The sequence below is a fragment of the Mus caroli genome, unplaced genomic scaffold (genome assembly GCF_978045245.1).
Source record: "Mus caroli unplaced genomic scaffold, Mus_caroli_1 scaffold_3, whole genome shotgun sequence".
Lineage (NCBI taxonomy): Eukaryota > Metazoa > Chordata > Mammalia > Rodentia > Muridae > Mus > Mus caroli.
Genome location: NW_028227258.1, coordinates 144,743,333 through 144,766,143, shown reverse-complemented (window position 1 = coordinate 144,766,143; position 22,811 = coordinate 144,743,333). Strand labels below are relative to the sequence as shown.

Below are 22,811 nucleotides of genomic sequence, written 5' to 3'. Positions count from 1 at the left end.
GCCAACTGTTGCGGCCTGCCCGCAGTCCACAACACGAACGGTTCAACTGAGAATGGCAGTTCGAACTGAAAAGAGAGGAATCTAGACAGGGCGGAAGAAACAATGGAGCCAAGACAACAAACATTCTGATCAAGGCTAAATTTTACTATTTTCAGACACTCAGCTATAAAGGAAGGGGGAGGGAACCCAATATCCCGCCAAGTAACTCAGGGTCCAGTAGCAGGACGAACATGTGTGTGCCTCCAGGCAACAAAGGCAGGTTCCAGCAGTAGGCGTGGCAGGACGAATGAGCAGGTAGCTCCACCCTTGAGCAAACAAGTTCCAGGCTGGGGGAAGGGAGGCCACACAGGGGAGGTGTAGCACTTGCTCTCAAGAGTGCTGTAGCTAGTTAGGGGAAGGGTTATCTCCCTCGGGCCCATAACACTGTGCAATTCAGAGATGGCCCACAGTTGGAAGCTGAGGCTTGTATTTCACCATGGCCCTAGAGGAGGAGCTGGATACTCACAACAGGCTATTTCTCTCTACCTTAAAAATCTCCTATTCTATCTCTTTTCATATTGTTCAAGTTGTTCCACTTCTTTTTCTCCCCCATCTGACCACCACATGCTTGATGTGGCTTCCACTGGAGGCTGACCATGAAACTTGCAGACTCCTGGGTGACATCCTCTATTTGTGCTACATAGCATGGTAGCAATCAAATGTCTAGTGTCTATGGCTTGCTTGTTGCATGCACTGGAGGGCAAGTCTAGGGTGGCATGTCAAAACACAGGTCTCTGTCTGTCTTCCTCTTCCCACACTGTACTGCCTCAAATTGATTTGATCTGATTTTATTTGGTTTTTATGAGTCCTAGGGATAAGACAGGTTAGGCCCTCAAGCCACAAATCAAGCTAGGATGAAGAAAGATGGCCATCTGCTCTGCCCCCGACTGATATAAGAACAACACCACCAACAAGGTATCTCTTTGCCCATTACCAGGAGGAAGGTTCATTTATTAATGAAATCAAATTTTACAGGTTCAAGATGAAAAATCTATGAACCATTAAAAAGAATATTAAGGAATATTTTTTGAATTTTTTTACATAGTTCATTAAAAGACAACTTCCTTTAATGGGAGGCATATGTTCTGAAGCAGTAATGAAGAAAAATGAATAAACAAAATAGGAACCAAATATGCATCAGACTTGATTGTTGATAGCAAAAAAAGTTCTTCTGAAAGAATACAAGGAGTAAGACTTACTCTGCTACTGAAATTCTACAATGTTCCTGCTGAGTTTGTTTGTTTAATACATACATATGCCCTATATTCATGTGTGTGTGTACCACATTCTGCCTTGTGCCAGTGGAGGGCAGAAAAAGGTTAAATTAAACTCCTGGAATTAGAGTTTTGAATGATTATGAGTGAACAGGTGAATGCTAGGAACCAAATAGAGGTTCTCTGAACAAACATCAATTTTCCTAATCACTTAGCCATCTATCCAGTATCTTTAGTTTTAATAATAATAAATCAAAACAAAAGTACATACATGATTAAATTTTTGAAAACTTTCAAGAAATCCATAGAATTTAATAATCTACACATAAGATTATTGATATCTAAATTTGTATAAACCAAATCAAATGTTACAATGAGTTTTATAAGTAAATTCAATACATTAAGAATAAGTATTTTCATTCAGGAGTGAGTAGCTCAGGTTTGTTTGTTTGTTTGTTTGTTTATTTGAGTTTTTAAGCTTTCAGTTGATTTTGATCTTGCTTGAATTCATGAAAGATATTAAAAAGAAAGACATGACTGCTCCTAGGTATAGTGGAAGAGACATTTTATTATAAATATGTAGGAGAACATGTTCATAATCAGAAATATCTGGGTGAGTCCAGAATGGATATGACCCTGAGCCATGTGAGAAGGTGGGAGAGAAAATGAGAGGGGACTGAGGGGAAACAAGATGAGCAGACATGATGTCCAAAGGTACAAAAGATAGGGGTAGCCAAATGACTGAATTATATAGAACAGACCAGCCCTTTGACTGTAGGGTTCAGACAAGTGGGCAGAATATGCAAGACAGGAGGACCTTGTAACAGGTAGGAGCTGAGGAATACAGGGGAAACCTACAGGACAGTGTTTGCTTTGATGCTGAATGCTTAGCCATTTGCCCTAGAGTTTCAGACTTAACATTTTTGTTGTTGATGAACAGCTTTAATCCATGGAAGTCATATAAGGTTCAGGGTGTTATTTAAATTTTTTTTATCTGTTGAGACTTGCTTTGTGTCCAAGTATATGTTTAGTTTTTGCGAAAGTTTCATGGGACACAGAGAAGAAAGTATATTCTGTTGTATATGGATATGTTGTATAAAAATCATTTAGGTCCCTTAGTTTCATGAAGTCATTTAGTTTCAGCATTGCTCTGAATGATTTGGTCTATATTTGCAAGAGGGGGTATTGAACTTACTCACCATCATTGTGTGAGGGGCAGTATGTTATATTGGCTCTAATAGTTTCATCTATGAACTCTGTTATCCTTGTATTTGGTACACAGATGCTTAGAATTTCAATAATCCTTTGATGGATTAGTTCTTTGATTATAATAGTGTATTCCTTATCTCTCCAGGTTCATTTGGTTTAAAGCCTGTTTTTTCAGATATTAAAAAGACTACCCAAGTTTTTTTCAAGGTCCATTTTCATTTCCTTGGAGTAAAGTTCTATTCTTTTACCTTGAGATGATGGTGTTTTGTTTTGTTTTGTTTTGTTTTGTTTTGTTTTGTTTTGTTTTGTTTTGTTTGTTTTGTTTTGTTTTACTTTGCTTTGTTTTGTTTTGCTTGATGAACCAGTAGGTTGGATCCTGTTTTTTTGTATGCAATATGTTACTCTATGTCATCTCACTGGCCAATTGTGACCATTAATGTAGAGAGTTATTAATGAACAGTAATTGTTGGTTTCATTATCTCTGTTTTGGTTTGCTTTTATATGTACTTTCCTCCATCTTTTGATTTGCTTGTCTGAGATTATTTATTCCTTCGGTTTCCTAAGGTATGGTTAACCTCTTTAGATTGAAGTTTTCCTTCTATTGTTATCTTGTATAGCTGATTTATAAATAGATACTGCTTAAATTTTGTCTTATCGTGGTAATGACATGATTTTCCATCTATTTTAATTAAAAATTTTGTGTGCTACATTAGTCTCATATGGCACCAATGTTCTCTTAGACTTTATTAAAAAAATCTCTCCAGCTCATTAGGACTTTCAAAGTCTACATTGAAAACTCACATATTATTCTGTCTGCCTTTATATGTTCTTGATCTTTTCCCCTTGCAGCTATTAATATTCTTTCTTGCTTGGTATCTTCACTTCTTTGTTCTGCATGATTGTTATGTGTTGTGGGGAATTTCTTTTTCTGATCTAGTTTATTTATTATTTTTTTTATGCTTCTTGTGCCTGCATTGGCCTATCTCTTTTGGGTTTAGAAATTTTTCTTCTATGTTAATATTAAAAATATGGTTGTCTAATTGACCTGTGTTTCCTCTTCTTTCTCTATTCTTATTAGTTTTTTATTAGATCTTTTCATAGTGTCCCAGAATTCCTGAATGCTGTATGGCTGTATTTGTAAAGATTTAACATTTTCTTTGTCAGGGTATCCATTTTTTCTTTCATTTTCAATGTCTAAGAGTCTATCATTTGTCTCTTGCATTCCATTAGTGATACTTGCCTCTGAGATTTCTTTTCAAGTTCTTAAAATTTTCCTTTTCAGTGTTACTTTGGATTGTGTTTAATTGATTCTATTTCCACTTCCATGTCTTTATAGTTTTTTTTTTCTTCATTTTACTTCACTGTTCTCATAGATTTCACTAACTGATTTATCTTCTTTGAGATCTTGAATATGTTCATAATATCTATTTTGAAGTCCTTTTCTTGTAATTCAGCTGTCTTATATTTTTCATGGCCTCCTATAGTTGATTTGTTATGCTGTAATGGAGACATGTGTAATGAAGACATTGTTATCATCCATTATGGATTTTTACAGGCATTTAGGAATTTGGCTTTGAGGTTATTGTAAATCTAGGTCTTGATATCTCATCTTGTCTTCATTAGGTGAATTTTCCAGTCTTGGATTTGTTGCCTTCGCCGAATCTTAGGAGAATTGATGGCTGTAGTTTGCTTTTTAAAGGGTGTATCTGAGTCTCTGGAACCAACTGATAGCCTGTGTTGAAACTGGGTTTATATCTAGATATTAGAGACTGACACATGGGAATTGTCTCTTCTATCTCTTATATTCTGTTGGTAATATTTGCATCTGTAATTCCTGACCTCTTTCCTAGGTTTTCCATTTCCAGGTTTGCCTCCATTTTTGTTTTCTTTATTGTTTCTACTTCCACTTTTAGGTCTTGGATTGCTTTATTCAATTCCTTCACCTGTTTGCCTGTGTTTTCCTGTATTTCTTTCACTGAGTTATTGATATCCACTTTAAAGGACTCTATTTAATTCATGAGATAGGATTTTAGGTCAGATTCCTGATTTTCAGGTGTAATGGTGTATTTGGGGCTTGCAGTGGTGGGAGAACTGGGTTCTGATGCTGCTGCTCACATTTTTTGGCTTCTGATGCTTATGGTCTTGGGCTTGCCTTTCACCATCAGGACATCCCTGGTGTTTATTGATCTGGGTGACTGTGACTGTATGAAGTCTGCCTCTTTTGTCTCTGGGTTGGTTCAGGTCTCCTTGTAGGCTTGTGGCCTTGGTTGTATCAGACCACCAGTGGGGCCTTCCAACTGGGGGATCTTCACAGGGGCAGAGAAGCTGCTGATCTATTGCCTTGACTGCAGTAGATCTGGGAGGCCTTCAGTCTATTGGATCTTCAGTGGAACAGAAAAGCTGTTCTCCAACTAAACTGAGTGCAACTGATGCTCAACTGCTCTGAGAACAGTGGATCCTCAACTGCTCTGAGTGCAGAGGGTCTTCAACCACTCACCAGTTCTGAGTGCAGTGGGCCCAAATTCACTGAGTGCAGTGGGTCCTCTAGGATGTATGGGGATGTGGAGTCTTCACGGGAGCAGACCAGCTAGGAGTCTGCCCCAGCAGCAAGGACAAGGCAGAAGTGGTGGAACAAATAGAAGGAAAGGGAGTGGTATTCTGGAGGGCGGGGGGTTGTCGAGTGATGGGTTCCGAATCCATCAGGCTCCCAGCAGCAGCTCTGGGGCTGGGGGGTAGAGGAAGGTTGAGGGGGTTTCTTGCGAACTGCTCTGAGAGCAGTGGATCCTCTGGAATGGATTGGGATATGGAGTTTTCATAGGAGCAGACCAACTAGAGGTCTGCCTCAGCAGCAAGGACCCAAATTTTTCTTATTTAGTCATTTATTGATGAACATCTTGGCTGTTTCCAATTTTATCTATTTATATTTATATTTCTTCTACGTTGTTTGTCTGATTTTTGTCTAATATTGGTAGGCCATATATATCAAGACATTAATACATTACTTTTAGGTTTTGTAGTTTGATGGAATACAGGTTTTTAAAGTATATTCTCTGGATTTCCTTAGTATATGTTGTTGGGTTTTTTGTTTGTTTTGTTTTTGGTTTTGTTTTGTTTTTTCCTATTTCTATTTCCAAAGTACTACATTGGAATGCAGTCTCTCTATCTTTTAGTTGATTTGGCTAAGTGTTTATCAATCTGTTTAATTTTCCCAGAGAACCAGCTCTGTTTTGTTGGTTCTTTCTTCTTTTTGTTTGCTTCTATTTTATTAAGTTCAATCATATATTTGATTATTCCTTGGTATCCACTCTTTTGGGATGTTATTTCTACTTTTTGTTTTATTGTTCTCTCCAATTTTTTTATGTAACTGAGTCAAAACTGACTGGTGATCTTGTTGAAGTCTTTTTCAACTAAGCGAAGCCTTTATGGATTCATGAATATCCATGCCATGTTCAGAAATCAGCTCTTAATTCACTCTTCCTCACCTTGCAACTCTTACATTTCTCCCCCTCATCTACCATGATGTTACTGTAGGCAATATAGAAGTTTACTTTATGGATAGGCATTCAGTGTATTCCTCTCAGAATGTTGACCAATAGTTAGACATCTTGAAACTTTCCACTGCCCTGCAGCAAAATGAGGCATCACTGACTAAGTTTGAAAGGATCCCAGGTCAATGGGTAGAAACATAAGTATTTAGATAACAGATCATGTAACAGAATAACAATAGGCCCTACTTAAGAGCCTATGATCTAGAAGCAATGGGCTTTTGAACAGGATTGCAGTACCAGGAACAAAATTCTCTCGAATGAGCAGGCTTCAAATGTAATCAGAAAGTGTTATTTGATGAATAATAACCATGTCACTATTGCAATAGTTGGCATACCTTGCCGGGCAGATTGATATTTTAGTGTGTACCGTCCTTTGTAAGGAAATTAATGTTCATTCTCTCCTTGCATCCTGCTAGGAGCTTTGGGAACTGTGGAAGCTAGCCAACTGGAAGAAAGTCTCTGGTCAGCTTCTATACCATGTTGATGTCTTCTCCACTAGGCTCTTACCATGCAATTATGGTGGGTAACCATGGGCAATAAAATGTGTTAATTTTAGGACCTCTAGGACCCCCAAACCCTATGTGACTCTTCCACACCTGAAGTAAACATTTCATTTACTAGTGCATGTATTCTGGGAGCAACATTGTCTACCTCTTCATCACTTTGTTTTGTTCCATTGCTTTTATTTGCATGGCCAGGATCAATTTAAATTTAGAATAAGCTAAAATTTTGTAAAAAGTTAGATTTAAATTGAAAAAGTAGACCAAGGAAACTAGCATTTCTGAGGCTTCTGATTCATAATGGCTACCCATTCATCTTCCATCACTGTGACAATTGATATCATTTGCAATTCTTTAGAAGGCACTCATTGCGATTAGTATATGAACTTGTTACATTATCATAATTTGTTTAATTTGTAGTAGTATCCACCCAGAGGAATAAAGCCAGTTTTTCAACACAGACATCTTACAATGGTGGAAATATTGAAAGCAGAGGACAAAAAAAAAAAAAAAAAAAAAAAATAACCCATCAGTCAGTGCCACCTGACAGCTGATTGTGTGTACCTGTTAATTTGGCTTGACTTGGTTTTATTCTCTTAGACCTTCAAGTCTTGAAAGGCAGTGCCTAGGTCTGGCTCTGGTGGTGAGGGTCCCTTTATTTTGAGAACACCTTGTCCAGCACTGTTTCGGTAATGCTTAGATATGGTCATTCATCTATGAATTATGGTCTTTAGAAGTAGCTAACCAATGATCTTCATGGCTGGTTCTGGCCAAAGCCAGCAGGAGTTTGTTTAGTTTTCAAAGTCTCTTTTGGCTTACAAAGTCCTGCCCTCTCTGATCTCTGCTATCACTTATGTGCTCTCATTGTTGCCACTGCCACAGAGACCACCAATAGGTCCAGGTTATGCTGTCCTCCAGAAATTCACTGATAGTAAATAACTATAATAAACTTGACATACTTATAGGGGGCAACAAGTGCTCACAAAGAATATAGGTCAAGTTTTTCCCTATAGCTTCTTCTGGTCCATGGTCACCACTTAGGTTGTGTCTTGCTGTGTTCTAGTATTACCTCCTGAAGAAACAACCCAGGAAACCACTAGAATGACCCTGTTCACACATGTAGCAATGTTTTCTTGTAGTGTAGAAATCTAATACTGCAGGCTATGTACCACACTGTCAACAGTCTTGACATCTTTCTACAGCCATGTCTGTGGTGATATTTGAGAAAGTACTATAAATTAGCATCCCTAGCGTGGCCTTGGCAATTACAAGACAAGATTTCCCTTTCAAAGTCATCATAAGGATGAAAACCTAGGTTTAGATTTTGAGGTCACTAAGATATCCCAGGTCACTTCTGTTGAGTTTCTATTGAGTGCCTTCAATATGCTTTGAAATATTTTTCACTCAGTCATTTGATAATTCATGTGAAATAGAATTAATTTGTTTGTGTATAAAATATAAGAGTAGATAAACAATGGCTAACAACTTACCTAAAGTTGTATTAGCCTCACTGACCATTAAATAATGAATGCTAACACACTGCTTCTTCTTGTAGGCCTTTATATCTTGAACAAATAATTTTTTCTAATGTACATGTAAGCAATACTACCCGCAAATTTGAATCTGTAAAAAACACACAGTCCTGAGTATAAAAGTATCTATGAGACAGAGGCTGGGGTTGTGGGAAGAGCTGGAGGAGTGTCTGCAGCAAGTGTAACCCTCGTTCTCTCTTCATTTATTATGTAAAAAGAAGTATTCCGCTGTTGCCAATACCTCCTACTTCAAGTCTGGGGAAAATCTCTTAAGAATACAAATGTTTGAAAGCTTTCTTCTTGAGAAACTCTTATAACCTTTAAGATAATCTTTCAGAATTAAATTTTAGCCATTAGAACTCAAAAAAAAAATTGAGCCTGAGATACAATCAAGACTTAGCCATAGTGGAACCTAATAAATCTAAATATGAATTTTGACTGCCATGTATGTGCTATATGTTGATAACATTAGAAAAACAATCTTTCTGATCTCCAAATACCCAAAGATGAGGGTGATATGATAAAACTTCATAAGGTATGTGATGAAGCAAACACATAGCAAAAGTTAGATTCCAGTGAGAGCCTCCCCAGGAAAGTGCTTTCTTGATGCTGGTCATTAAAATCCATAATGCATTGTTACTGTCCTTAGGCTTTGACAAGGTGGAACAGTTACAATTTGAACACAATTGTGTAAATATTTCATTACTCTCAAGGTGTCCATTCTGCCTTAATAGCATGGAGTTCACATATTTGCAAAGAAGCTAACTTAACTGAGTCAACTGGGGAGTGCAAAGGAGAAAAAGAAACAGACTGTGTAGAAAGAGGCTGAACAAGCTTCAACCCTTTCTGCATAACATTAGAAACTATACTTGGATACTCACATTCAAATTTGAGAGTTGAAAAAAGTAGCCAAAGCAGGTGCTAGATTAAATTGGCTGGTGAATTTAAAGAAACTGATGAATTTATTCCATTCATGTGAATAAGCAGGCAGCCTTGAGTATATATGTGGGAAATCTTGCTTTCCTTTTTTCTACAACAGTCATTGTTTGTTCATTTACTATCCCGAGCTTTTGTCCCCACCAGCAAGAACACCCTCAGGACAACCGGAATCTTCTGTGGCAAAAGCTTTATTGCTTACTTCTTCAGGAGCCAGAGGAGAAGAGAGAGAAAATGGCGAAGCCCCGTCCCTTTTATGGAGGATTGTCCTCCGCCTCGGACGTGTCGCTCCCTGATTGGCTGCAGCCCATCGACCGGGGTTTTCATCACGGGGAAGGCAGAGCACATGGAGTGGAAAACTACCCCGGCACATGCGCAGCTTGCTTGATTACTACTTAGAAAACAGGGTGTAAGAGCCATCTTGTAATGGCGAATGTGAGGGCGGCTCCCCACAATTTACATTTCAGGTTTCTTTATTTTTTTTTTTTTTTTTGACCAGAAGCGACTGTCTTATCTCAATTCATGGTAACCAAATAATGTCTCATTACATTTTCTGAAAGAAAGCTAATAACAATGAGGGTCTCAAGTTTTCTCAATCTTGTCCCTGATGTAGCCATCTATTGAAAGTCTGACTCTTTGCTACTCTGCCTCCACATACACTCCCACCTATTGAAAGTCACTCTGACAATTATCCAATCCTGTTCCAGGGACTCAAAAGTGCCCAGTTAACTATCTCTCTTTGCTACTGTTAACAGTGTGCATTGCTCTACTTCCATTGGTAACTGCCAAGCATGATATGGTTTTCTTTTTGCCTTTAAGTGGTCCCTGAACAAAAAGCAATTGGGGATGATCTGTAAGAATTATTTCTTTCTAGGCAGTTTCTGGCCATCTTAGTAAAGACTCCCAAATACAGTATCTGTTTTATTTGAGTGATTCTTGGGGTCTTTGTCTCACAACACATCAAAAACAAAATTCAACCCTAATGTCTTTGTTACACAATGTTGAACAATTGGATAAAGTTCATTAAAGATACTATTTGGAGAAGAAGCATATTTTTTTTCTTACTGTTACTTCACATATTAGAATTCCCATGACTCTATTAGAAAAAAATTGTCAGTAATTTTTTAAACTTGTATGTTTTAGCATTTAATATTTAAATAATTTACTAGAAGAAACTTCAAAGCCCTCATTGTATTCATAGTTTCATATTCCTATAGATTGTTTTTGGTGGGAATGAAGGAGTTGGAGGATACCAACTGATTTTAAGTATGGATATTATCCTAGTTTTAGGTTTTATATGTTCTATTCATAAGCCTTTTCATGAAGAATGTAAAACCTGTAACTGAATTCTTCTCATAGCCATGCCTGAATTTGTGAAATGAGAGCTACTCATAGGTGATAACTGTTGGATGTGAGAGAATCAGTTTTCTTCAGGGAAATGCCTCTGGTAGGTTGCTCGTACTATCATTGACTGCTCTACGCCCACTGCATATATGCAGTGCCATTTATACTCTGTGGATTTTAAAATAAAATAATATAAAATAATCAGAGGATAGGAATTTGGATGGAGATGCAGCAATGAGTCAGTTCCATGATATCTAGTAAAGGGATAGGGCAAAACAATATAATAAAAAAACATAGTGTATACATATGTGAAATTCTCAAAAAAATTTATAAAAATGACATATCCTCCAACAGACAGAAGAAGCAGATAAACTTCTCAGCACATGTCCCTAAAAAATTTTCCATAGATATATCCATTATTGAGTCTTACAACATAGTCATTAATTCTAGGGGAAGATGATATTTGTCTTCATTTGAAAAACCCCTGATGAGCTACCAGGATCCAATGATATTCAACCATAAAGATAGCAAAGACCCAGTTTAAACTCCGTGGGTCAGAATTGAACATAGATAGACATGAATTAGAAAGATTTGTATGATAAAGGATGCATGGACAAGAATAGTTAAACACCTGAATGGAGTTGAATATGAAAAATGTTTGTAAAAGAAACTTAATTAAGAAAATAACGACATTTTAAACTCTATGTTTTAGGCATAACCTTTACCCCAAAAGATGCATAAATAGCCAGTAAACAATGATATAATGCACAATATCATAAGTCACCAGCAGTCATTAGAGATGTTGATAATTTATCATTCAAAAAAATTAAGACTAACAATAACCAACATTGATAATAATGAGATACCTCCTTGAAAAGGTGGTTGACAATTACTCAGAAAAATATATCCTAAAATTCAGCAATATTAATCTTTATATTTATGGAAGAAATACAATAAAAAACTATTCCCATAAATACTTGTATAAGATGGTCATTGCCCTTATATTTGTGGCTTCCAAAAATCAGAAGACACATGTCCATCGTCAGAGGAATACCGTGTATGCACAAAATTAATTGAGAATGAGCTATAGATAAAGACAATGGCATGGCTGAGCTTAGGAGGCATGATGTTGTATGACGAATTCAGAAAGGAGATAGCACTTGTTCTATGGATATATATATATATATATATATACATACATATATATATATATGCTCAGAAATATGTGTATGCATATATTTATATCACACATATACACAACATGTTGTGAAGCCAAAGAAATTAAAAGAATCTAAAGTAACAAAGATGTGTTGTTCTGATGAGCAGAAATACAACTGACATTAACTAAAGTTAGGTCCTTTAAATATATCAATCAAAATGTCACCAACAATAATGTGTGAGTTGTAATATTATCTCATACCTTAAATCATTTTGTACTAAAATAGTTACAAATAAATTATAAGGTAGATGAATATAAAAAAACATGATATATATTACTATTCTAACCATCTAATCATTGCATTGGTTCATTAATTCTAACATAAACTCTTAGTAAGAAAGTTTGTGTGTAATACTTTCACACTGTGTAGGTTAAATTTTCTCCCTTGCCCTGCTGTGCTGTAACCTTTTATCTTGAACAAATGCTGCTTTTCTATATGGAAAAAAATGCAGTTATCAATGCTACAGAAAAATTGTCATGAATTAAAATATTCTTTTAAATGATAAATTTAAATCCCATCAAATATTATATAAATTATTGGTAAAAATAATTAAGGACTGAAATAAAGGTAATTATAATTTCTGATGAATTTACTGATAGGAATAAATAAAGAATTGACCTCAACTCTCCTCTAAAATTAGAGCAGAATTAAGGAATATCCTAAAAAAAACAAAACAACAACAACAACAAAAAAAACCTAAAAACTCCACTGTGTTTGCAATTGATTTTCTCACTCCAGTGCACTTACTTGGAAGTTGTTTTTGGAGGAAATGAAACTTGGTATCTCCACACCTATATAATGTGTGTATATGTATAATATCTAGTTTGGCAGTCTGATTATGATTTTTTTATTACTTTGAGAATTTTGTTCCCATGAAATGATTGATTTCACAGGAAATTTAATATTATCCTTATCTCCTGTTTGTTTTGTGTTTTTATATATGAGATTTCTATGGTTCTTGCTGTTTCTCCCAATTTCTATTTGTCAGACTTCGAGCATTCTGATTATGATGAGCCTTAGCACAATTTCCTTTATGTTTGTTCTTTTAGGTTCATTAGGCTTTTTTGGGTAGACCAGGTTATAATACTCCACAGGTGTACTGGCTATTTTTGTGTCAACTTGACACAGCTGGAGTTATCACAGAGAAAGGAGCTTCAGTTGAGGAAATGCCTCCATGAGATCCAACTGTAAGGCATTTTCTCAATTAGTGATCAAGGGGGAAATGCCCCTTGTGGGTGGGACCATCCCTGGACTGGTAGTCTTGGGTTCTATAAGAGAGTAGGCTGAGCAAGCCAGGGGAGGCAAGCCAGTAAAGAACATCCCTCCATGGCCTCTGCATCGGCTCCTGCTTTCTGACCTGCTTGAGTTCCAGTCCTGACTTCCTTTGGTGATGAACAGCAGTATGGAAGTGTAAGCCGAATAAACCCTTTTCTTCCCCAACTTGCTTCTTGGTCATGATGTTTGTGCAGGAATAGAAACCCTGACTAAGACAAATTGGTACCAGCAGAGTGGGGTATTCCTGTGACAACCTGACCATGTTCTGGGGAGGACTGTGGAAGGACTTTGGAACTTTGGGCTTGAATATCCATTCATTGTTAAGAGCTCTGTCAGATATTTTGTAGGAGCTTGGAAGATAATGTTGAGAACAGTGCAGAAGATGGAGGCCTGGTTTGTGAAATTTCAGAGGGAAAATTAAAGACTCTCTTCAGGGCCATTGCTGTTTTTATTGTGAAGTTTTTGTAGTTCTGGTTAGCTGGGGCTGAAGAATCAGCTGTGATTAACAAGATACCAGAACTACTAAAGCAAAAACTTTGCATTACTGGGACTATTGATGCTGGTTAGCTGGAGCTAAGAAATTAGCGGTGATTAAGAAGAGACCAGCATCGTTGAGGTGACATCTTCTGGGAAGTGTTTTCTGAAAGCACAAAGAGGCTGTGTTCCAGAGATAGGCAAGGTTGTACTCCTTCTGCAGTGGAACTTGGTAATGTGTAAGGGTCACCCAGGTGGTACTGGTTTTGAAGGCATGAAGGGGTCACAACAGCTCAGGCTCGGCACTGTGAGAGGCCATGGAAGGCCATTGGTGAAGGTGCAGCCCCAGTTGTAATTGAAGGCCCAGGACTGAAGGGGTCACGAAGTGTTTTGGAGATGCCAGTACCACGAGATGACCACCAAGAGCAGCAGCAGCAGTGGAGTACAGGCATCTGGAGCCCAGAGGACGACGTGTGTGCTACAAAGGGCATGGCTGGAGAAGTGACCCAAGCCCTTGGAGGAGCCCAGAAGATTGTGAGTTGGATCCCAGATGTTGGACGGTTGGAGATTGATTTTTGCTTTGATTGTGACTGTGCCCTGATATTTTCCCTCTTGAAGGAAGAAACTGTTTTAGTGGAGCCCACAGTTAAGAAACTTTTAATTGTAAAAAGACTTTGGATTTTAAAAGAGATAGATATTTTAAAGAGATTGAAATTTTAAGAATATGTAAAGACTGTGGGACTTTTAAAGTTATTTAGATCTTGGGGATGAATAAGAATGTAAGGGTTGAGGCTTACTAGTGATGTGTTTGTGTGTCAAGTTGACAAGGGGTCAATTGTACTGGCTATTTTTGTGTCAACTTGACACAGCTGGAGTTATCACAGAGAAAGGAGCTTCAGTTGAGGAAATGCCTCCATGAGATCCAACTGTAAGGCATTTTCTCAATTAGTGATCTGTCCCGCGCTAATTTTCCCGCCAGCAAGAAACAACGCGGCACACAAACAGGATCCTTCTGTGGCAAGCTTTAATGCGTCTTGAGAGGGAGAGCATCAGCTTCTCAAGGCGGAGACCCCAAGCCCGAAAACCGCCTCCCTTAAATAGGAGATTTCTCTCGCCTCGGACGTGGCGATTCCCTATAGGCCAAATTCTTGTCACCCGAGGTGACGTTGTCAGGCGGGCACCGGGCACCATGAACGGTTAATGCCAGCACATGCGCGGATCACTTGTTCATCTCCAGAGGCAGGCGATGTCGGCGCCATCTTATAATGGCGACGATGTGGGGTGGCGCCCCACATCTCCCCCTTTTCTATACAAAGGCAAGCCAGCCACCCATTCAAGGAGGGCGGAAGTAGAGGCCGAATCCCCAAAGATAATTTAAAAACAAAAGATATGTGCAGGGGTCTTGTCTAGGCTCTAGGTGGGACCCGACATACTCCTGACCGATCTCTCTGTCGTTTTTCTTGAGGAAGGGACACTAGGACAGGCAACCCTTTTCAAGACGGCATGCTTCCCAGAGAGAGCGGGGGTATCTCTCTGTGCGATGCTTAGCTCAACAACCCTCATGGGCTGCTCAAACTGGGCACTCATCCTCGTGCAACGCATAGAGATGCTGAGGGTGCAAGAGCTGCCTGGCCGGCGACCGGCTGCTAACATCTACTGCCGTTTTAGTGCCGCAAGCCAGACTTCCGCTGACCTTTCATGCTCTAAGGCCATGAGTGCCTGAGTTATCATAATTTTTTCTCTCTTGTTTTTACTATAAATTTTGCAAATTAGCCAAAGCATAAAGCCCAGTCCGAGGCAGAAAAATGCTCCAAACATTCCCACCCCCACCCACTCTTTAAAATAAGAAAATGCTGAAGAAATCCAGGAGGCGAGGCCTTTGGTGAGGGACAGGTCTAGGCGGGTGGAGTTGATTTGTAATATCGCTGTTCGGAGTTCCCGCAGGGTCTGGTCAAATTCAACTGTCCAATTCTGTAACAAATGCTGGGATAAAGCTTTAGAAAGATTAGCAGCCCGTGTGAAATTGTCATACTATACAGAGGTCACACAAAGACCTGGCAATCTTCTTTCGCACCCTAATTGGGCAACTTGCCACAAAACATCTAATTGCTCTTGGACTAAATCTATGCGTTGATTCACTAGCAATAACCTGCCTTGAATCTGGGTATAAGCTAGATGTCCAGCCTCCATGGCCGTGGTCACCGTAGAGGACAATTTATTTATGGTGGCAGCCGACTGCACCGTGCCCGAAAGGGTCAGGGCCGAAGCAGTAACCGATGCTGTTACAGCGGTGGCTGCGATGATGCCCACAATTACGGCAGAAATTCCAAAATCTCTCCTTTCTCTGAATAATGCCATTGAACTTGGGGCCTCCACAGGAACAGGCACAAATCGGGGCAGGCGTGCTACCAGGGCCAAGGGGAACTCAGAAGCATTCCAGCACAGAACATAATAACATGGCTGCATCATACAATCAAGCTTATCGGAATTACTTGGCAAGGAAGCATTACTAACAATCTAAAGAAAAGGGGGCCATACGCATATTGGTGCGGGGGAATAGGATATAATAGGTTTGCGGATTATTGTGCTCTGAATGTCATGCTTATTGGATTTATTTAAGGGGAAGCTCAGACTTCCCTTCTCTACCTTCCCTCCCAGAAGCATGGATACAGGAGACAAGTCTGTGCAACTACCATTAATGCCACACAAGATCCAAAGGTCAAAAGGGCTCCCCGAAGAACCCAAGTTTTCTTCTTCATTGATGCTTACAACATTTCCTGTGTTATCTAATAAGGGTGGGGAAATGGAAAAATAATCTCTAATTTTTCCCACCATACGAGATTGGCATCCTGACCAAGGCAAAGGGGAATGCGAGTCCTCCTTTGCATGGCAGAACGGGGCCAACTTTGGTTGTCTGAGACCTTCAGAATAATTAGCCCGGGGCCAGGTTTCAGATAATTCTGTAAAATTCCCGCCCCAATGTGTAGCATTTGTCCATCCATTAATAATATTTGACATAGATTGAGTATGTAACCCAATATAACTGGGCACCGTCCCATTGATGCTAAAGCATAGGCTACCCAGAAGGTAGTGAGTTCTATTATCCACTACTCGTTCTATTTGATAATCCCAGGGCAAAAACGGAAGGCCTAATTCTTTATCAGTAGTAAACAAGCGAGGGAAAACTTGGGCGTTATACATCACCGGCATTGGAAGTGGGAAGGTTGACATGATTCCCCATCGAAACTCATGTGTCCTTATCGTTGGCGCTAGGGTTATCCACAGAAAGGTCAGGAGAATGATCATCTTCTTGGTTTATACTTCGTGTTAGCCGCTCCGGGATCCAAAAAGGATTTTGTTCACTCTGTGGAAAGACACAAACAGCTCCCCTGGATCTTATTAGGATAGGATCCGGGCCTTTCCATTGATTTGTTAACACATCCTTCCATTTTACCAATTCTTTTGGTCTCTTTGGTTCCGAGCAGTGGCGCTCTGCAGCGCTCCTTCCTGCATCGTCCAGGTTTAAGAAATTTAGAGTAAAGAGTGCCATGGATAGTGCCACTCTTGGGCCAGGGGGCAACTCTGTTATCGCTCCCCCTTTCTGTTTAAATAAATAGGATTTGAGCGTTCGATGAGCTCTTTCAATGATGCCTTGTCCTTGAGGGTTATAAGGAAGTCCAGTGATATGGGTCACCTGCATTTGTGCACAGAATTGTTTGAATTTATTTGAGGTATAAGCAGGTCCATTGTCTGTCTTAAGACATTTTGGTCTACCCCAGGCACTCCAGGTCTCGAGGCAATGTTGAATTACATGAGATGTCCTTTCTCCTGAAAGTGGAGTTGCAAATAACACACCAGAACAAGTGTCAATAGACACATGAACGTATTGCGTCTTACCAAAAGATGCAATATGAGTGACATCCATCTGCCAAACTTGTAGGGGGGAGAGTCCCCTCGGATTGACACCATGATGAGGTGTGGGCAGAAACTGACAACAGTTTTGGCACTGTGTGACTATCTCGCGGGCTTCTTTCCTTGTTAAAGAGAAGCGCCGGCGAAGTGTTTCAGAGGTAACATGAAACTTACTATGAAAATTTTTGGCGGCCTCTAGTGGTGAGGATAGTGCTGTGGCCACAAGTCGCGTAGCCTGATCTGCCAGCTCATTACCCTCTGTCATGGGGCCAGGGAGTCCAGAATGGGCTCTCATATGTACGATATAAAAGGGATGTTTTCTTTGTAATAGAAGGTTTCTAATCTGTTCAAAGGTTTGTGCTACCCTACTAGAAGGTTTTATTAGGCCCGCAGTTTCTAGCAGGCGAACTGCATTAACCACATACAAGGAATCAGAAATAATATTGAGCGGGCAATCAAATTGCTGTAAAACTTCTAATACTATCAAACACTCAACACTTTGAGGGGAAACCTCCGAATATTGTCTGATATGGGTAATGTTATTAACTACATAGGCCCCTTGCCCGGTTTTGGAGCCATCTGTATAAATTACAAGACCATTTTTAAGTGGGGAATGACTTGTTACTTTGGGAAAAACTAATGGATGGGTCAGGGCAAAGTGTAACAATGGGTGCTTTGGATAATGATTATCAAATTTTCCACTAAATGTGACACATAGAATGGACCAATCATTAGAAGCAGCAGCTAACACCTGTATTTGATTAGGGGTATAGGGAATGACAATGATATTAGGTTCAAGGCCGAAGTATTTAATTGTCATTTTTAATCCCTTTAATGCTAATTGTGCTACTGCGGCCGGATACCAATCGATAATCTTTGCAGGGGAGGCTTGTGGATGAACCCAGCATAGGGGCCCCTCTTGCCAAATGACAGCAGTTGGTAAGCCTCGAGTGTCCAAGATACATAACAAAACCGGCTTGGAATAATCTATTCTAACAAGCTGCGCTTGACTTATTGCTTTTTCTACTTTATTAAGTGCCTCCACTGCCAAAGGATTCAATTTTCTAGGAGAGGTGATATGAGAATCCCCTTCCAAGATATCAAACAGGGGTTTCAATTCTGTTGAAGGGATTTTTAAAAAAGGTCTAAGCCAATTGATATCTCCCAACAATTTTTGAAAGTCATTTAAAGTATGTAAATTATCCATCCTGATTTCTATTTTTTGTGGCTTAATAATATTGGGCTGTATAAAAGAACCTAGAAACTGTCCAGAGTCTGCCAATTGCACCTTTTCAGTGGCTATATGTAGCCCCCATTGCTCTAATGTTTTCTGTAACACAGGAAAAACCTGTTGCAGTACAGATGGATTCTTATGGCAAAGCAGGACGTCATCCATGTAATGGATAGACACTATTTGTGGAAATTGTCTCTTTATCGGGGCGAGTGCTTGGTCTACATACAGTTGGCAGATAGTAGGGCTATTGGCCATCCCTTGGGGCAAGACTCTCCATTGATACCTCTTATCTGGCTCTGTATGATTGATAGAGGGGACACTAAAGGCAAAGCGAGGTTTATCCGCAGGGTGTAACGGTATGGAAAAAAAGCAATCTCTGATGTCTATAATGAGGATGTTCCAGCCCTTAGGAAGGGCGGACAGCATAGGTAATCCTCTCTGTACAGGCCCTAACAGGGACATCTGTCCATTTATAGCTCTTAAATCATGTAACAGACGCCATTTGCCAGACTTTTTCTTTATTACAAATATGGGGGTGTTCCAGGGGGAAGTAGAGGGTTCAATATGGCCGAGTTTTAGTTGTTCTGCAATAATTTGTGTTACAACGCTCAATTTCTCGGAGGTTAGCGGCCACTGAGGAACCCACACAGGATCCTCCGTTTTCCATGGTATAGGTCGTACTGCCTCAGTGGCGCCTAGGAAAAACACAGGCCTGCTCTGTCCTTATTGGCCTTGTGTGAGATTGGGCGCGGTTCGCCTTGTTCATGGCGTCCCAAACCCTGGCCTTCTTGATAACCCATTTTCTCCATCATTTCTCTAAGACGTAATGAATAATCATTGGTCAGAGTCAGTCCTAAATCTGTCATGACATCTCTCCCCCAGAGATTTACAGGTAGGGGTAGAACGTAGGGGGAAAAGCATCCTTTTAAACCCTCTGGTGACGTCCAGACCAGCCGGTTGGTACTAATGTCTGGACTGGATTGATACCCCAGGCCTTGTAAAGAATGAGAGGATTTTGTCACTGGCCAAGCTTTAGGCCACCAATGTGTGGAAATAATACTCTTATCAGCTCCGGTGTCAAGAATGCCCTCAAAATTTTTACCATTTATGTTAAGGATTAATTTCGGGCGCGAATCAAGTGACAATGTCAAATAGGCCGAATCCATTTCTGAAGATCCCATAAGTTTTTTATCTTGATTGGGTAATTCTCCCAGCAGCGGGAGGAGGAGGAGCTGAGCAATCCTGTCCCCTTTTTTAATAGAAAATACACCATGAGGGCTGGAGCATAGAATCTGCATATTTGGGATGTGTTGATTATCTGTTATGCCTGGATGGACTATTAGTCCGCATGCGGTAAGGGCACCACGGCCAATGATAAGTCCCACTGCGTTGTCCAGTATGGGAGGCCCTAAGGGCATGGCAGGGACAGGTTGAACCCCCATCTGAGGTGTTAATAAGATTGAGGTGGTGGCGCACAAGTCCATTCTTGTGCCTTGGCTTGATCTGCCTCCTCACTCAGGGAACTGGTCCCAGCGAATTGGGTCCCGTATTTTTGAGGGCCCCGGGGCCGGGGGCCCGCAGGCCCGTTTTTTGGCTCCTATCTAACAGGGATAGCAGGCGGGAGGAGGTTGCCTTTAATGTCTCTAGTTGATCTGCATTGACTGACTGGATGGTAACCCTTTCCACATCGGGAACATAGGGTAAGAGTTCTCTGGTTTTGCTTAGGTGCCCGGCAATCTTTTGCGAGATGCCCTGATTTCCCACAGTTGAAGCAGGTGCGACTGCTGCCCCCCGTAGGGGGAGGTCGCCTTTGTGCCTGTAAAATGGCTGCAGCGAGCCCAGAGTTACTCAACGGTCCACCAATCTCTCTACATATTCTAAGCCATTCTGACAATCCCTTGTTTTTCCTCGGCGCTATTGCACTTCTGCACTCCTGAGTGGCTTGTTCAAAGATTAATTGCTCTATAAAGGGTCCGGCACAATCAGGATCCCCGAAAATCTTTCCTGCTACCTCCATCATCCTGGCCACATAGTCTGAGAATGGTTCCTGAGGTCCCTGTATAATCTTGGTGAGCTGATTACTAGTTTCTCCTTTACGGTTGAGTGATTTCCATGCTCGTATAGCAGTACTGGATATTTGGGCATAAGCTCCCCAATGATAATTGACCTGATCTGCTGCATAAGGACCCTGTCCTGTAAGGAGTTCAAAGGTCCAGTCTCTTTGCTCTGGGGTCAGGGCTGCGGCATTAGTCCTAGCCTGGGCCTGTGCCGCCTCATGCCATAGGGCCTTCCATTCCATGTATTGTCCCATGCTTGGTAGCACAGCTTTCGCCACTGTTTGCCAGTCACTGGGCGTCAGGGCGGTTAATGCCAGTCGATCTAACTGCATTAGAGTAAAACTGGCATTTGCTCCAAACTTTCTAACTGATTCTGCAAGCTCCTTTATTTGTTTATAATCAACAGGAGCATATACTCTCCCACCATCTTGCTCATAGACAGGGTAAGCGAGCCTGAGCTTGCGATGCACCTTTTCAGGTAACAATGAGAAAGCTTTAGGGCGTATCTCATAAGGTGGTGGGGCAGAGGGAACTGTCTGTACGGGATTCCTGGGTAAAGCATTAGGTTTTGTTGAAATGGCAGGTTTAGAGGTCCGTTTATTTAACGGCCTCTCATCAGGATAATACCTCTCTCTCATATCTGGTTGCTTCCTCATCAAGTTCTTCCTCTTCCTCTGTATCTAGTCTCCCACTCTCTGCTCCGGATGACTCTTCAGAGCTTTGAATATTGAGTGCTTCAAGCTCTTGGGTTGGGTACAACCCAGGCTTAGATATAGGTTGAAAAATCGGTACTCCCTCGGAGTCCGATTCCTCATGTGGGGAGGCAGGTATACTGCTTGTTCCCCTCTCTCCCGCCCTCTTAGGCTTCCTGGGAGGTCCTTTTTCACTTTTATTCTTTGGGATCCTCTTCCTAGTTTGTGCACGTGCACCCATCCTCTCACTACGCTCAGATTCTGACATGCCATCCTGAACGGTCTCCAACGCTATTTGTCCCTTTTTTCTGACTTCCTCACATGTTTCATCCTCAAGGCAGTTTTTGATCATCTTCCAAACTGCTTTGGTGCCCATACGTAAGTCGGGGCACAAATCAAGATCCTTCCCCAATTTTTTCCATGAGGCCAAGGTCAAGGAGCCAGAAACGGCATACCAAGGGGCAACTCTATCTACCTCCTCAACAAAGTGCTTAAGAACCTTGTCCCCTAGCTTTAGGTCTCTTTTCTTAAGGAGATTTTCAAGTGATGTTTGGATTGACTGTGACGACCCCATAACGGGTCAAAAGTAACCGCAGCTTATCTACGTCCGCCTTAAGTCACTTTTAGAATCAAAAAGATGTCTTGGCGCGGCCCACGGCTTATCTACGTCCGACTTACGGCAACAGCGAGAAACCGAAAGTACGGCTCGCCTTTCTGCTCTTTTATTTACCAGAGACTAATTTGGCGCCGCGATGGAGTGCAACGCCGCTTATCTACAACGGACTGATATGCTGTTGGAAACTTGTTAACACCACCGCCTATGTTCACAGATATAACTGGCCAGGAGGAAGAGTAGAAGAGCTAAAATAACGATGATAATGGCCTCTGGAAATCCAAACCACAATCCGGACAAACCCAATGCCTGGGAAAGAGTTAAAGAAAAGAGTTCATGTTCAGGCATATCTTTCCGATGCGTAGTCTAGCCACAGTTCTGAACCCTCCCCGTCGCCGAGGGGTCTCCGAAGGTGCTGACGATGGTCTGGTCACAATTCCCGGGTTTTTCGGCACCAAATGTCCCGCGCTAATTTTCCCGCCAGCAAGAAACAACGCGGCACACAAACAGGATCCTTCTGTGGCAAGCTTTAATGCGTCTTGAGAGGGAGAGCATCAGCTTCTCAAGGCAGAGACCCCAAGCCTGAAAACCGCCTCCCTTAAATAGGAGATTTCTCTCGCCTCGGACGTGGTGATTCCCTATAGGCCAAATTCTTGTCACCCGAGGTGACGTCAGGCGGGCACCGGGCACCATGAACGGTTAATGCCAGCACATGCGCGGATCACTTGTTCATCTCCAGAGGCAGGCGATGTCGGCGCCATCTTATAATGGCGACGATGTGGGGTGGCGCCCCATAGTGATCAAGGGGGAAACGCCCCTTGTGGGTGGGACCATCCCTGGACTGGTAGTCTTGGGTTCTATAAGAGAGTAGGCTGAGCAAGCCAGGGGAGGCAAGCCAGTAAAGAACATCCCTCCATGGCCTCTGCATCGGCTCCTGCTTTCTGACCTGCTTGAGTTCCAGTCCTGACTTCCTTTGGTGATGAACAGCAGTATGGAAGTGTAAGCCAAATAA

At 40.9% G+C, this 22,811-nt stretch overlaps 1 non-coding gene across 1 annotated transcript; it reads right to left on the bottom strand.

Annotated features, from left to right (window-relative positions):
• Nucleotides 1–838: 838 nt before the first annotated feature.
• On the bottom strand, nt 839–981 carry LOC115030727 (small nucleolar RNA SNORA48). Its single transcript, XR_003836324.1, has one exon. It is a non-coding gene; the product is annotated as a small nucleolar RNA SNORA48 (small nucleolar RNA).
• Between the last annotated feature and the right edge of the window lie 21,830 nt (nt 982–22,811).